This window comes from Neophocaena asiaeorientalis, unplaced genomic scaffold (genome assembly GCF_003031525.2).
Source record: "Neophocaena asiaeorientalis asiaeorientalis breed wild unplaced genomic scaffold, Neophocaena_asiaeorientalis_V1.1 scaffold58, whole genome shotgun sequence".
Lineage (NCBI taxonomy): Eukaryota > Metazoa > Chordata > Mammalia > Artiodactyla > Phocoenidae > Neophocaena > Neophocaena asiaeorientalis.
The window spans coordinates 454,814-470,450 of NW_020172644.1; the positions used below are offsets into that span (position 1 = coordinate 454,814).

At 42.6% G+C, this 15,637-nt stretch overlaps 1 protein-coding gene across 6 annotated transcripts in view; it reads right to left on the bottom strand.

Moving 5' to 3' along the window:
- Positions 1-15,637, bottom strand: part of ALPK1 (alpha kinase 1) — a 122,789-nt gene that overhangs the window by 24,011 nt on the left and 83,141 nt on the right. The gene's annotated exons all lie outside the window — the stretch shown is intronic.

The window sequence follows — 15,637 nt, forward strand, 5'->3', positions numbered from 1 at the left end:
GCATGCATGGCTTAGCTCCTCTCTTTTTTCTTTTGAGAATGAGTTGTCTAAAGGAAACAGGGATTCTTCTCTGCTCTTCTATATCAGAAAGCCACCCTATATGGGGTGTTCTGCTTGGCCCAGTAATTTCTGTGACTGAATGGGGAAGTCAACATAATTCTGGGGTTCATCTAGCAGACCCCCTTGTTCTAATACCAAGCTATATCTTTCAATTTAGACTTTGTCAGAATTAAAGGTAATATTTAATCTCTTGTCTGCCTAACTCCCCTTTTGTTTTATATCTTAGTTTGCTCCAGGAGGGGAAGAGGGGTGTTAGTTACCCCAACATTAATCACTGCCTGACACACTGTAACCCTTTCTAAGGGAAACTGCTCTGCCCACAGCCACTGCCTTTGAAGCAGCAATGTATTTGCTACTTGACCTTGATCCCCTCTCCCCATCTTACCACCAGCTCAAGGCTAACCTAAGAGTACCCACCTGACACTTGGCCCATGACTCTGTGGCCTGGCTTGAAAAATGAACTTATTGATCTGAACTAAGAAGGATAGAAAAAATTTTCCAGTTGTTGCAGGATGGGAAGAAGCAGAGAGTAGAGTGTAGCTAAGCTACATTTATAGACGACACCAGAGTGAAGATCCAAGAATATGACTCCAAAGCCACCTTTTCACAAGTGCTGTTCTTAGAGCTACAGGTTTCCTTTATTGCTCCATGTGTGTCTTCATAACAATGTACACTCCATTTTATGAGTTTTCTTGTGTGAGCCTCTGTTTTACCCAACCAAAAAAGCCTAACTAAAACTGAAATGCTCAAAACTGCAATTGAGGTTTGTCAAATAAACTATCAATCTGAAAAACACAAGTTTTAAAATGAGAACATGTCAGTCATTTGACATTCATGAAATGTAAACTTAAAGATGGAATAGGAAATTGATGATTTTATGTATGCCCAGCTCTGTTGAATAAGGACAGTCTCTGATCAAGAGTCCTTTCTATGCTAGCTACACATAAATACAGCCCTTTGGTTTGCAACCTCAGCTGCCATCTGTAGAACTTGCAGCTTCTGCCACTGCCAGCCTCCCTTAAACCTTTCTTTGAAACAGCATCTCTATTCCTGTCACCCTGCTCATGACTATGTACCCTGTGGAGGGTACTCAGCAAGCCAGAGTGAGTCTCCTCTCTTTGAGGTACATGCTTCATGTTTAGTTCTGCTCTCTATTCTCACAGGTGCCTCACTTCAGTTTTGGGGTAACTGTTTAGAGGCCGGTCAATTCTCTAGGGCTGATTCTCCACCCTTTCCTCCCTGATAATAATGGTTTCCATCTTCGTAGTACCATCTAGTTTATGAAAAACGTTCACACAAATGAACTCATTTAAATCTCTAGTAACTACAAAATCTAAGTAAGATAAGGAAACCGTGGCTGAGAAGTTGACTTTCCAAAGTTACAAAGTCAAAAGGGTCAGGGTGAGGCAGGAAGGAACTCGTCTCTATCTTTTTTGTTTTTCTTTTCTATTGTGGTAAAAAGCACAGAACGTAAACTTTGCCATCTCAGCTTTTTTAAGAATGGCGTTCAGTAGTGTTAGGTATAGTCACATTATTGTGAATTAGATCTTCAGGACTTTTATATCTTGCAAGTATGAAACTTGATACAACAACCCTTTCTCCCTTCTCCCTAGCCCCTGGTAACCACAATTTTACTTTCTGTTTCTATGAAGTTGACTATTCTAGGTAACTCATATAAGTGGAATCATATAGTTTTTGTCTTTCTGTGACTGGCCTACTCGACTTAGTATAAAGTCCTTAAGGTTCACCTGTGTTGTAGCATGTGACAAAATTTCCTTCCTTTTAAATGATGAATAATATTCCATTGTATGTATATACCAATTTTTGTATGGATGAATCTATACCCATTCATCTGTCAATGGACATCTGGGTTGCTTCCACCGCTTAGCTATTGTGAACAGTGCTGCTATGAACAAGGGTGCGCAAATATCTCTTTGAGGCCATGCTTTCAATTCTTTGAGATATATACCTAGAAATAGGATTGCTGGATTAAATGGTAGTTATATTTTTAATTTTTTGAGGAACCACCATACTGTTTTCCACAGAGTTTACACCATTTTACAATACCACCAACAGTGCACAGAGTTTCAATTTCTTTACATCCTCAGCTAATACTTGAGGAACCCAAGTCTCTCAAGGGTCAGTTTTTCTTCTGCTTTCCACCTGTGTCTGATGAAGGTGATTTTGAGTAGGGCCTAATCTGGGCACAGGAATCTGGGTCTTTGTAGCTCGGGCTGAACTCACCACTCACTGAGTCCAAACAGTGGTTCTAAGGAACCTATATCTCTTATTATGATAAAAAAAAAATTATAAGAAAAAAAAAAACAGGGACAAATAAAAACAAATCCCAATTGAAAAGAGTGTTCTTGTTATGTGTTTAAAAATAAGAGAAAGAAAAGAAAACCTTCCAGGAGATGGCCTTTAATTTCAGCATTTTGAAATTCTCTAGTGAAAGTTGGTACCAAAGGACCAAATGATAATTTGGTGATTAGCTGGGGATTACTCCAACTGGGAATTTCTTACACAGAGCTGAAAGGACGCTCTACAAGTCTAGTGAGGTGGTCTTCCCAAGTTGAGGAGATGGAGCTTCTAGGAGTCTGTAGAGGCTAAGGTGGCCAGGGTTCACAGAGCAGAGAACCAGAAGGAGAGAGCTGCACAAAGCAAGAAGTCCAGAGGTCTGCAGAGGGTCCCTTCTGAGTCTCCAGCAGAACACTACTGATCAGCTCATGTATGAAAAGACACCACCCAAGGCCGGGGAAAGAACCACCTGAAAGGAGCAGAGGAAACAATCCCCAAGCCTCATGTAGTTTGTTTCTACCAGCCATAGTAGGAAATCATGTCATTCACAGGGCAGGGGGTAGAATATTCAGAAGGGTATTGCTTCAGTAGTGAGACAAAATTAACCTCAGAGGAAGATGGCTCTTGGCCCACTCTGAAAGTTTAGAAGCAAGCATAGCATGGATCAAACTACTTCCTAACTTCACTGAATTCCAGAACAAGGTTCAAGAATATTTATAGGCACCCAAATTATCTGCCATATGATAAGGTAAAATTTATAATGTTTGGCATCCAGTCAAAAATTACCAGGCATGAAAGAAGCCTACACTAAAAAGAAAAAGAAATCAATAGAAACTGAACCCCAAATGACAGTTTTAACTGTATTTTATAAGTTCAGGAAGGTAGGGTAAAAATTAGGTGGGATTAGGGACATGGGAGATATAAAAAATGATCCAAATCTAACTTCTAGAGATAAAAAAAATGTCTGAGATGAAACCACAGGTATCTGGACTGTGTCCAAGGTCCTCCATTTGCTTGCCATGGTCCGTTACTAAACCTCTCCTAGTCTCAATTTCCTCATCTGTGAAATGTGGATAGTACCTATTTTCAGTGCTGTTTTAGGATTAGAGGAAATGTGGGTCAAATGTTCAGCACAGAGCCTGGCACATTGTGGGTGCTTAATAAATGAAGAGGAACACTACGAAAAAAATAGGAAAAAAGAATTCCGTTCACGTGCTCCCATTCACCTGTATGATAAAATAACAACAAGCAAAGACAGGCTCCTAAAAGAAATGTCAGTGGAATTTTCAACAGAGTAAAAAGGAAATAACAGATCATGCATATAACATCTCTAAGGTTTATCTCAGAAAATGGTGAAACCTCTCATTTAATTTCTTCTCTTCACTAAGTCTAAGGACTGATGTTACTGGAAGCTGAGGAAAAAAAAAAAAAGGAAAATGAGCAGGCTCTATGGCAACTGGTGAAGGAAAGCTGGTTCTTGAAAGGGAGGCTTCTTAGCGTGCACGTGTGAGTTGCTTTTGGCTGTCGCCAATGGAGGAATCCCTCCCGAGCACCTGTAAAGGATGCCACAAACACCCCATTCTGCATCCTGCGTGAACACGCCATATATTTGAGCAGAGAACATTCCCTCATCTATTTTTCCCCCTTCTACTCTTAATAGTTTGAAGCACAAAGCCTGAGAGAGGGTGACCTGCCAGACAAAGGCCCTTTGAGTTCCTTGGAAAAGTAGAGTTGGAGGAGGATGGAAGGAATCCAAGTGGCCCTATTATTTCCACTTGCACTAATTAGACATTTTTCTGTCAGCTATTGAGCACTGCTGAGAGGCCAAACTCACTGAATTCATTTCTAAAGTGTTTACAGAAGTTTGCATCTGTTTGTGTCTCTTCAGGAGGAAAATAAGCACTTCAATAGCATTGTGGAAAATCTAAACGAAGCATCCTATTCTGGAGGACCTGGCATCCCCGCAGCTGCATAATTTGACTCTGTTCAGGGCCCGAACCTCTCGCATCTCTCTCCAAAACCTAACGACGCAAAATGCAGAGAAGTCAACTCAGGGGAATCTTTTCTTTCTTGTCATTGTCTTTCCTCTCCCTCTTTTGAAACGGTGGCCTGCTGTGCACTACATACAGATTTAGGTGGGTATCATTCTTGCAGCCCCTCTCTCGTGTTTCCACCAGCACTCTGAGAAATTAATACCCACTTTCATTTGTTGCCAAGTGGGGGGATAGTAAATTCCTCAGCAGCGAAGCAGAATACATCACCATCCTGGGAATCTCCCCCAAATGTACACTGGGGGAGAACTCTGACTTCAGAAAGGGAGGAATGAAAGGAGGCCCGAGTGTGTGGTAGGGAAGGATGCTAAAGAGAACGTTTCCCTACATGGTAAAATGTGCCTGGGGTATGCACAATTAGATTAACATGAAAGAGAGTCCCTTTCCCTCCCCCACTCCCCCCAAAAGAAAGAAAACAACACAAAAACCCTAACCCACTGACTACGTGGCAATGCCTTTGAAATGCATATTGGTCTACGTGGTATTTGATTCAGGATTCTTTTTGTTTGGGTTTTTAGACCCACGACTGACCTGCCATCACAGAGGGCTCAAAAATATAATCTTTTAAGATGGTGTGACAGTAACAGAATTTTAGTGATGGAACCAACACAGGATAACTCAAGATAAAAAAAAAAAAAAAAAGGAATTCTATTTTATTATCTTTCCTCAGAGGCTGACTTAGGAAGCTTGTCCCAATAGCCACTGAATTGTGGCTTTTCTTCCTGAATGAACCTGTTTAAATAAAAATATATGGATACAGACAAGGGAGTGTGTATGCTGGAGCTCTAAAGGAACAGGCTCACAAATGTGCACACACACACCACAGTTTTTCACATCTGTTTTCGGGATGGGAAATATGGGTCCTAATTGAGTTTATGGCACAAAGGGAACTTCATGGCGAGGAAGCTGAGTCAGGTGGTAAGGGAATTAAACTCCACAATGAGATTTCAATACGCAGATGATTGAAAAAATGCGAAAGAGCCTTTTCTAAGGGCTTTTACTGAACAGCAGCAGGAAAAGTGTGTGCTGTTTCATGGCTCCTGGCATTAGTGCTAGCCCCTCCCAACGCTGAGCATCAAGTTTGGGTCCCAGCTATGGGTTCAAAGCCACGATGTGTTCACAGCAATGACAATGGCAGCTGTTCTCAAGGGGGGCTGGGTGAGGGGACTCAGAACAGAAGCCATCTGGCATTGCAATTGGCAGGCGCAGTGTAAGGGGAAATTATTGCTGCATAACAAATTGGGAGATAGGAAAAAGGCAGGGGAAAGGGAGGGGGAAGTGTCCTGAGGTGAGGAATTAGCCGAATAAACAAATGAAAAGTGACTGAGGGCTGCATAGTTATATATCAACAATAAGGCAGAGTAAGAGTCAACTGATCAAACTGGACTACTCAAGGTCAAGGGAAGACCAAGCACAGCATGCACCACGTTTGTCCACCCACCGAAACGTGAGGAGGAGGAGAGGAAAAAACCTGAACCTTTTTACAGTTTATGTTCAGGGCCTGTTAACATTTCACCAATCTTTCCTTCATTTTACCAGTGGGGCATGCAGATTCAATCACTTTCCAGAAATAGTTATAACCTTTCTCTCAATCTCAATCCCTAAAGATAATAATTTGGATCATCTATCCCTGCTTTCTTACCCTCCCTCTCTCAAATCTACCATGAATGGAGTTGGGCTGTCTGTTAAAAGAACGAGAAAGCAGTATCAAAACAGAGGCCACCCACCCAGGATCCTGGTGAGCCTCACGGCCCCGGGTACTGCGGACCTGCGTGTCTTACCTTTCTTCTGGACTCCAGGTTGCTACAGCCACCATGGTGATTTCAGCATCCACACTGATGACTCACCCAGCACGCTGGTCTCTCTTGCCACGGCCTCCTTATCTCCAAGGATCTTGTTCTACACTTAAGCTTAGCCACTCTCATGGTCAGTCACTTTAGAACTTGCTACTTTGGTGGCATCACAATCAGAATCGCATTTCCAGCATTTGATTCTTTAATCTTTACCTCTTATTCTCCCAGCTCCCTTCCTGGATAGCCCAACCCCAGTAATTCTGCAACCCTTTGGGGACACCCACACTATCTGCTGACCTTACTGGGGTTTTTTGTGTGTGTGTGTGCTATGCCATCAATCCCTCATGTCCTCACTTGCCTTTTTAAATTCCATGGTGCATCAACATAGCAACTTTTTAATAAGCATTCTTCGCTCCTTTCAACTTCTATCATATTTGTCTGGCAATTCTGACCATGTTTATTGTTAAGGAAAAATGTTGGCCTCGTATTAGAATCCCCTAGGTAGGCTTTTAAAAATCCAGATGCCCAGATGGCACCCCAAGCCTGTTAAATCAGAATCTCTGGAAGTGTACCCAGGCATGTTTCTCTAAACGATGCCCAGGTGATACCGATGATCCCCAGGTGATTCCCATGATTCTAGAGTTGAGAACCCGGGAGCTAGCCTGACCTTTAGCCTCTTACCCCACCCCTCACTCCTCCTCCCTACTGGGGGTGGAGTGAATTATCTGATGGGAGTAGCATATCTGTCTCAGACCTTCCTCTTTCCTCTCTTCAAGTCTTCCTTCCTGTTCTACAGTAAGGGAAGGGGCCTGCCAGCGACAAGATGTATCTGGAGTGAAGAATTTTCCAACCCACTTGTCTGAAAACCTAAAGCTACATTCTCCTATCTGTTTTAGAATAATAAAGGTCGCTCTTTTGCATCTATCTTTCAGTTGGTTCTGAACACAGGAGGGGAAGATGAATATTATTTATTGTCACTTAATATTTTCAAATTATATGTAATTCTCTGCCTAATCTGAGCTTCTACCCAAGCAAGTGAATGTGGCTGGAGAAAAACACAAAACCATAACACTTTAAATTTATGACCATGACCTGAGGCTGGCCCTTAGCATGGCCTAACAACCCAGCTACTATTATACTTCTGCTCTCCTCTCCAGCTGCCACAGCCCCTTTAATCTCCTCACACTCAGCTGATGACCTGGCTTCTTATCTCACTAAGGAAACAGTCAGTGAGATGACATCTTCCTTATTCTCTTACCCAAATCTGCCAACCCTCTTGTACTGTAAGCCATGTGTCCTCCCTACTTTCCTATTGGCATGTTTAAGGCCAACCCCCCACTTAAATACTCAATTCTATCCTGCCTTCTTTACTCTAGGACATTATGCCTGTAAATACTTTCTTTCACTTCTGCATCATTAATTTCCTCATCTCTACTGGATCATTCTCATCAGCATACAAACATTACAATATCTTCCATCTTAAAAAGTCCTCCCTTAACCACATATCTCTGTCTTAGTCCTTTCAGGCTGCCATAACAAAAATGCCATAAACTGAGTGGTTTATATAACAACAGAAATTTATTTCTCACAGTTCTGGGGATCGGGAAGTCCAAGATCAAGGAACCGGCAGATTCCGTGCCTGGTGAGGGCCTGCTTCCTGGTTCACAGATGGCATCTTTTCTCCATGTCTCTCTGGGACCTCTTTTATAAAGGCACTAACCCCATTCATGAGGGCTCTGTCCTCAAGGCCTAATCATCTCCCAAAGCATCCCCTCCAAAACCATCACCTTGAGGGTTAGGATTTCAACCTATGAATTTGGGAGGTAAGGATACAAATATTCAGTCCACAGCATTCTGCCTCCAGCACCTGTCCCATTTCTCTGTCCCTCTTTACAGCCAATCTCAAGAGTTGTCTAAACTCAGTCTTTGCTTCCTCACCTCCCACTCTTTCTTAAATCTATAGCTTTCATCCCCAGCACTCCACTGAACCCATTCTTTTCTAGGTTGCCAACAACCTCCAAACCCAATGACCATTTATTAATCCTCATCTTATTCAAACTCCCAGAACCATTTGGCTGTGACAATCAATCCCTCTTTTTTTATTCATGTGACTTCTGGCATTTCACACTCTCCTGCTTTTCTTCCTACCTCATTGGCTGCTCACTCTACTTTGCTGGAGCATCCTTCTTTTCCAGCCTCTGAATGTTAAAGCCCTAGGATTCAGTCCTAAGACGGCTTCCCTTCTCTAGCTACATTCACTTAGACCATCCCATGGCTTCAAATATCACTTCTGTTGACAATCCCAAATTTAAATACCATCCTGAGTCTCTTTCCTACAATGCTGCCTGGTGTATGAAATTGCCTAGACAATAAATAGCCCAATGTGGATGTCAGTTAGGTATCTCAAATTTACCATGTTTAAAACAAAACTCTTTATTTTCTCTTCCATACTTGCTTTTCCATCTCAGTAATGACAACTCATCCATTCATTTGCTGAGGAACAAAACTTCAGAGGTTTCATTCTAAGTTTGTGGCTCTTCTCCTTCTCTCATACTCTACATCTAATCCATCAGCAAATGCTGTTGGCTCTACCTTTAAAACATGCACAGGATCTGGAGGAGCTTCAAGATGGCAGAAGAGTCAGATGCAGAGAACACCTTCCTGCCCACAAATACATCAGAAATACATCTACATGTGCAACAACTCCTACAGAACACCTACTGAACGCTGGCAGACCTCAAACCTCCCAAAAGGCAAGAAACTCCCCACGTACCGGGGTAGGGCAAAAGAAAAAAGAAAAAACAAAGAATAGGGACGGGACCTGCACCTCTGGGAGGGAGCTGTGAAGGAGGAAAGGTTTCCACACACTAGGAAGCCCCTTCGCGGGCGGAGACTGCAGGTGGCGGAGGGGGAAGCTTCGGAGCCGCGGAGGAGAGCGCAGCAACAGGGATGCGGAGAGCAAAGCGGAGATTCCCACACAGAGGATCGGTGCCGACCAGCACTCACCAGCCGAGAGGCTTGTCTGCTCACCCGCCAGGGCGGGCGGGGCTGGGAGCTGAGGCTCGGGCTTCCGTCGGAGCGCAGGGAGAGGACTGGGGTTGGCCGCGTGAACACAGGCTGAAGGGGTTAGTGCACCACGGATAGCCGGGAGGGAGTCCGGGAAAATGTCTGGAGCTGCCGAAGAGGCAAGAGACTTTTTCTTGCCTCTTTGTTTCCTGGTGCGCGAGGAGAGGGGATTCAGAGCGCTGCTTAAAGCAGCTCCAGAGACGGGCACGAGCAGCAGCTAACAGCGTGGACCCCAGAGACGGGAATGAGACGCTAAGGCTGCTGCTGCCGCCACCAAGAAGACTGTGCGCGAGCACAGGTCACTAACCACACCCGCCTTCCGGGGAGCCTGTGCAGCCCGCCACTGCCAGGGTCCCAGGATCCAGGGACAACTTCCCCGGGAGAACGCACGGCGCGCCTCAGGCTGGTGCAACGTCATGCTGGTCTCTGCCGCCGCAGGCTCGCCCCGCATCCATACCCCTCCCTCCCCCCCGGCCTGAGTGAGCCAGAGCCCCCGAAGCAGCTGCTCCTTTAACCCTATCCTGTCTGAGTGAAGAACAGATGCCCTCCGGCGACCTACACGCAGAGGCGGGGCCAAATCCAAAGCTGAACCCCGGGAGCTGTGTGAACAAAGAAGAGAAAGGAAACCTCTCCCAGCAACCTCAGGAGCAGCGGATTAAATCTCCACAATCAACTTGATGTACCCTGCCTCTGTGGAATACCTGAATAGACAATGAATCATCCCAAATTGAGGAGGTGGGCTTTGGGAGCAACAATATATACATATTTTTAACCTTTTTCTCTTTTTGTGAGTATGTGTTGCTTCTGTGTGTGATTTTGTCTGTATAGCTTTGCTTTTACCATTTGTCCTAGGGTTCTGTCTGTCCATTTTGTTTTTTTTATTACTTAAAAAAATTTTTTTCTTAGTAATTATTTTTAATAACTTTATTTTATTTTACTTTATTTTATTTTATCTTCTTCTTTTTTTTTTCTCTCTTTTATTCTGATCCGTCTGGAGGACAGGCTCTTGGTGCTCCAGCCAGGCATCAGGGCTGTGCCACTGAGGTGGGAGAGCCAAGTTCAGGACAGTGGTCCACAAGAGACCTCCCAGCTCCACGTAGTATCAAAAGGTGAAAATCTCCCAGAGATCTCCATCTCAAAGCCAAGACTCAGCTCCACTCAACGACCAGCAAGCTACAGTGCAGGACACCCTATGCCAAACAACTAGCAAGACAGGAACACAACCCCATCCATTAGCACAGAGGCTGCCTAAAATCATAATAAGGTCACAGACACCCCAAAACACACCACAAGACGTGGACCTGCCCACCAGACAGACAAGATCCAGCCTCATCCACCAGAACACAGGCACTAGTCCCCTCCACCAGGAAGCCTACACAACCCACTGAACCAACCTTAGCCACTGGGGACAGACATCAAAAACAGCAGAAACTACAAACCTGCAGCCTGCAAAAAGAAGACCCCAAACACAGTAAGTTAAGCAAAATGAGAAGACAGAGAAACACACAGCAGATGAAGGAGCAAGGCAAAAACCCACCAGACCTAACAAATGAAGAGGAAATAGGCAGTCTACCTGAAAAAGAATTCAGAGTAATGATAGTAAATATGATCCGAGATCTTGGAAATAGAATGGAGCAAATACAAGAAACATTTAACAAGGACCTAGAAGAACTAAAGAGCAAACAGTGATGAACAGTGCACAGGCTCAGCAGCCATAGCTCATGGGCCCAGCCGCTTTGTGGCACGTGGGATCTTCCCGGACCGGGGCACGAACCCACAGAAGACCTAAATAGACATTTCTCCAAAGAAGATATACAGATTGCCAACAAACACATGCTCAAACATGAAAATGCTCAACATCATTAATCATTAGAGAAATGCAAGTCAAAACTACAATGAGTTATCATCTCACACCAGTCAGAATGGCCATCATCAAAAAATCTACAAACAATAAATGTTGGAGAGGGTGTGGAGAAAAGGCATCCCTCTTGCACTGTTAGTGGGAATGTAAGTTGATACAGCCACTATGAAGAACAGTATGGAGGTTCCTTAAAACACTAAAAATAGAACTACCATATGACCCAGCAATCCCACTACTGGGTATATACCCTGAGAAAACCATAATTCAAAAAGATTCATGTACCAAAATGTTCATTGCAGCTCTATTTACAATAGCCAGAACATGGAAGCAACCTAAGTGTCCATCAACAGATAAATGGATAAAGAAGATGTGGCACATATATACAATGGAATATCACTCAGCCATAAAAAGGAACGAAACTGAGTTATTTGTAATGTAGTGGATGGACCTAGAGACTGTCATTCAGCGTGAAGTAAGTCAGAAAGAGAGAAACAAATACCGTATGCTAACACATATATATGGAATCTAAAAAAAAAAAAAAAAATGGTCATGAAGAACCTAGGGACAAGATGGGAATAAAGATGCAGACTTACTAGAGAATAGACTTGAGGATATGGGGAGAGGGAAGGGTAAGCTGGGACAAAGTGAGAGAGTGGCATGGACATATATACACTACCAAACATTAAAACAGATAGCTTGCAGGAAGCAGCTGCATAGCACAGGGAGATCAGCTTGGTGTTTTGTGACCACGTAGAGGGGTGGGATAGGGAAGGTGGGAGGGAGGGAGATGCAAGAGGGAAGAGATATGGAGACATATGTATATGTATAACTGATTTACTTTGTTATAAAGCAGAAACTAACACACCATTGTTAAGCAATTATACTCCAATAAAGATGTTGAAAAAAAAAACATGCACAAGATCTGACCACTTTTCACCTCCTCTAGAGCAAGCACTTTAGTTCAAGCCATTATTATAAACTTGCTTGGATACAAGCAACAGCTTTCTAACTTGAATCCCTCCCTTTGCCACGGAAGTCCTCTCCCCCTTCTCCCCACATTTCTCACACAGCAACCGAAGTGATCCCTTTAAAATGTAAATCAAATAATAATGTTGATTCTCTGCTCTCAACTTCAACACGACTTCCCATCACAATTAAAATAAAATTTAAATCTGTTGTCTTGGCCAACAAGGCCCTATATGATTGTGCCTCTGACTACTTCACTATTTCCTCTCATTCTCATTATTTCTCACTGTTCTGGAGCCTACCTGCTCACCCTCCAAGTGAAGTTTGTGCTTCGGGCCTTTACACTTACTGTTCGCTCTGTCTGGAATGCTCTTCCCTCAGCTATCTGCAAGGCTCCCCCATTCAGATCTGGGCCCCAGTTACCCTTTCAAAGAAGCCTTCTCTGAGCATTTCTCTAAAATTATAGTATCTATATCCACTTGCTATCCTTTCCTTGACTCTGCTTTATTTGTCTTCATAGCACTTAACCTCCAACATTAAATTGTATATTTTTAAATGTTTACCTGTTTATTTCCTTTTTTCCCACCAAAATATAAGCTTTTCATTTACACTGAATGTCAGTGCCCAGGCACTTTGTTTTGTTTACTGCTGTAGCCTCAGTGCCTTGAAAAGTGGCTCAATAAGTAGTTGTTGAATAAATGAATTAGTTCATGGCTCTCTAGTTGTTTCCCCGATTCATTTGTTTTCACATATGCATGCATGGCTGCCTTAGTGCTACTTCAGATTTTAGATCATGATTATTTGTTATGTGAGGCATAAGTGAAAATATTGATAGATCAAAGTTGTTTTCAGGGAGTAAAACACCAAATAATTAAAGAAGATCAAAACAGACAAAAGGAATACAGAGGGATTTTAGTTTCCAAGCTAGCATGCTTTAAAAATATAGACTTTTGGGCTTCCCTGGTGGCGCAGTGGTTGAGAGTCCGCCTGCCGATGCAGGGGACGCGGGTTCGTGCCCCGGTCCGGGAAGATCCCACATGCCACGGAGCGGCTGGACCCGTGAGCCATGGCCGCTGAGCCTGCGCGTCCGGAGCCCGTGCTCTGAAGCGGGAGAGGCCACAACAGTGAGAGGCCCGCGTACCCCAAAAAAAAAAAAAAAAAAATATATAGACTTTTATCATTGGGTATAAAGTCCATATTTTTATGAAAACATTTATTAGTGAAACCGATGTCATGATTATGTGCAGTGACAAAGAAATGTTAGAGAAGCCTGAGAAATTGGGATCCTTTTTCTTTTCTAACTATGAAAATACCTATAAAACCATAGTAAAGCCATATTCTCTTAAAGGACCTTTCCACTAGAAATAACCATAAATAAAAATGAAAATCAAAATAACACTTTGCTGTGGACAGAACTAACAGATTTGGGGCCCATGAGCTTAATCTCAAAAAACGAGAGGGAACTCATCATTGCAATATACTACATTAATAGGGGAAAATTTTGCACCTGAAGCTTTATAATGTAGCAAACAATTCTTGGCACATGGTTTAGTGGGAATTTATGCATTTATTCAACAAAATATTTATTAAGCATCTCCTAGATGCATCTGATATTCACTGAAAAGACAACAGTGAAAGACAGACCCGGTGTTATCTGATCTATAAACATTCTGAAGATGAAAATTCCCAGCTAAATGGGTTGGGTGGGGAGGCTTATAGAAACTATAGCACAGATGAGTATCAGAGTTGGAGATTAAAACTTAATATTTAGACTGCAAATTAGGATTCTAATTTGAGTCAATGCATTAACTGCAGGTCCCCCCAAAAAGGGTCCTCAGAGGAAGAGTTATCTGATGAAGAAGAGGATGCATTCTTCTCCCATATCCCAACCATTCGGGCTTATGGGAACATGCCCCTCCTCCCAGAAGAGTACAAAGTCAGGTCAAAGGTAAAAGTCTTTTTTAACTGATATGGAATTGGAAGACCCTTGTAACTTATGGTGGGGTGTTCCTTTGTTTCCTGGGAACTAAGTCTACCCCATGTGGATATTACCCCTTTTAACGACCAGTGTGTTCCATAGAGGGTTAAGGCTAACAAGTCTCAGGCTTTGTCCCAAAGGCTCTGCAGGGAGCAATCCATAATACTGAGTCACCACGACCTGAAGCTTCTTCTATCTCAGTAGCTGTCACTGAGACAGAAGAAGCTTCTATCTTAACTCAGTGAAGAGGTGATCAATAATGAAGTCGCAGAGGAAGTGGCTAGAATGACAATCTAAGTCTTGCTGTCTAGGTCCTCCCACAACTTCATTATTGATCACCACTTCCCTCTTTTTTTTTTTAAATAGTGGCAGTGCGTATCTGGTGGTATTTGGGGAGGGACTCTTATGGAGAAGTTCAAACTGTCAGATTCACTAACATACTATTTGGAATGTTAAGTTGTTTGCATTGTTTGAAAGGTTGCCTATACATGTTAATGGATTATTCTGAAAATATATCACAGTCATTTTTTGATGTCCTGATAGCAAAATTGAGTTAGAGGCTTGACTGCGCTATTTGATCTTAGCTTCTATCTGTCTTGCCTCATAACTATAATAATCCCACCTGGTCCTAAGCCATGTCCTTTTGTCAATTAGCTTATACAATATTAAGGGCTATCATTCATTGAGTGCCAGGCACTGTTCTAAGCATTCTATGTTATCCACTCACTTAATACTCCAAACGATCTATGAAGTAGGCACTGTTACTACTACCACTGTAGAGGTAGAAAAATGGAAACCAACTGTTTAGGTAAGGTACCCAAGATGACAAAGCTAATAAGGGGCAGCACTTGGATTCAAACTCAGGCAGTCTAGTTCCCAAGTTAGCTTTCTTAATCTCTACCTATATGACCTTAATTTTACCAAGACTGTCATTGTCACTGTTACCAAAACCATATACTAGAATAGTGGTAGATATATACAAAGAGAACTGTTTGAACTTCATTGTCCCTAGGGCTTTTTACTTGTTCTTAAAGTAATAATTATCACTGAAAGGACTGAGAGCTTTATTGTGCCTTTTGCAGTTTTAGGAGCGATGCATGATTAGAGAAACAGACTGATCTGTCACTTTAGAATCTTATTATCCAAGAGAATCACATTTACATAAGCAAAGCAGAAATAAATGTTTTAACAGTAAGGGTTAGCTTTGCTTTAATAAAACCTCATTTTAAAAATCTCAGACTACTAAACTAGGAAGTGTCAACTTAAGGAATGATTATTCACTAAATCAGAATCTCTGGGTAGTAGGACTTGGGAATATATATATATATATATATATATATATATATAATTTTCCCCATTCTTCCTCTCCCTCCCCAACTAATGCACGTGCACACACAGACACGCACATAGACACACAAGCACACAGACACCAGGTAATCTTGATTCAGTCACCCCCTTGAGCAGCATTTAGAACTCAACCATAAATCATTAAAGTCATAAGTAAGTCTAAATCATGTGCATTTTAAGCATATTAGGCAAAGATTTGGCCTTACACAAAGAGTGA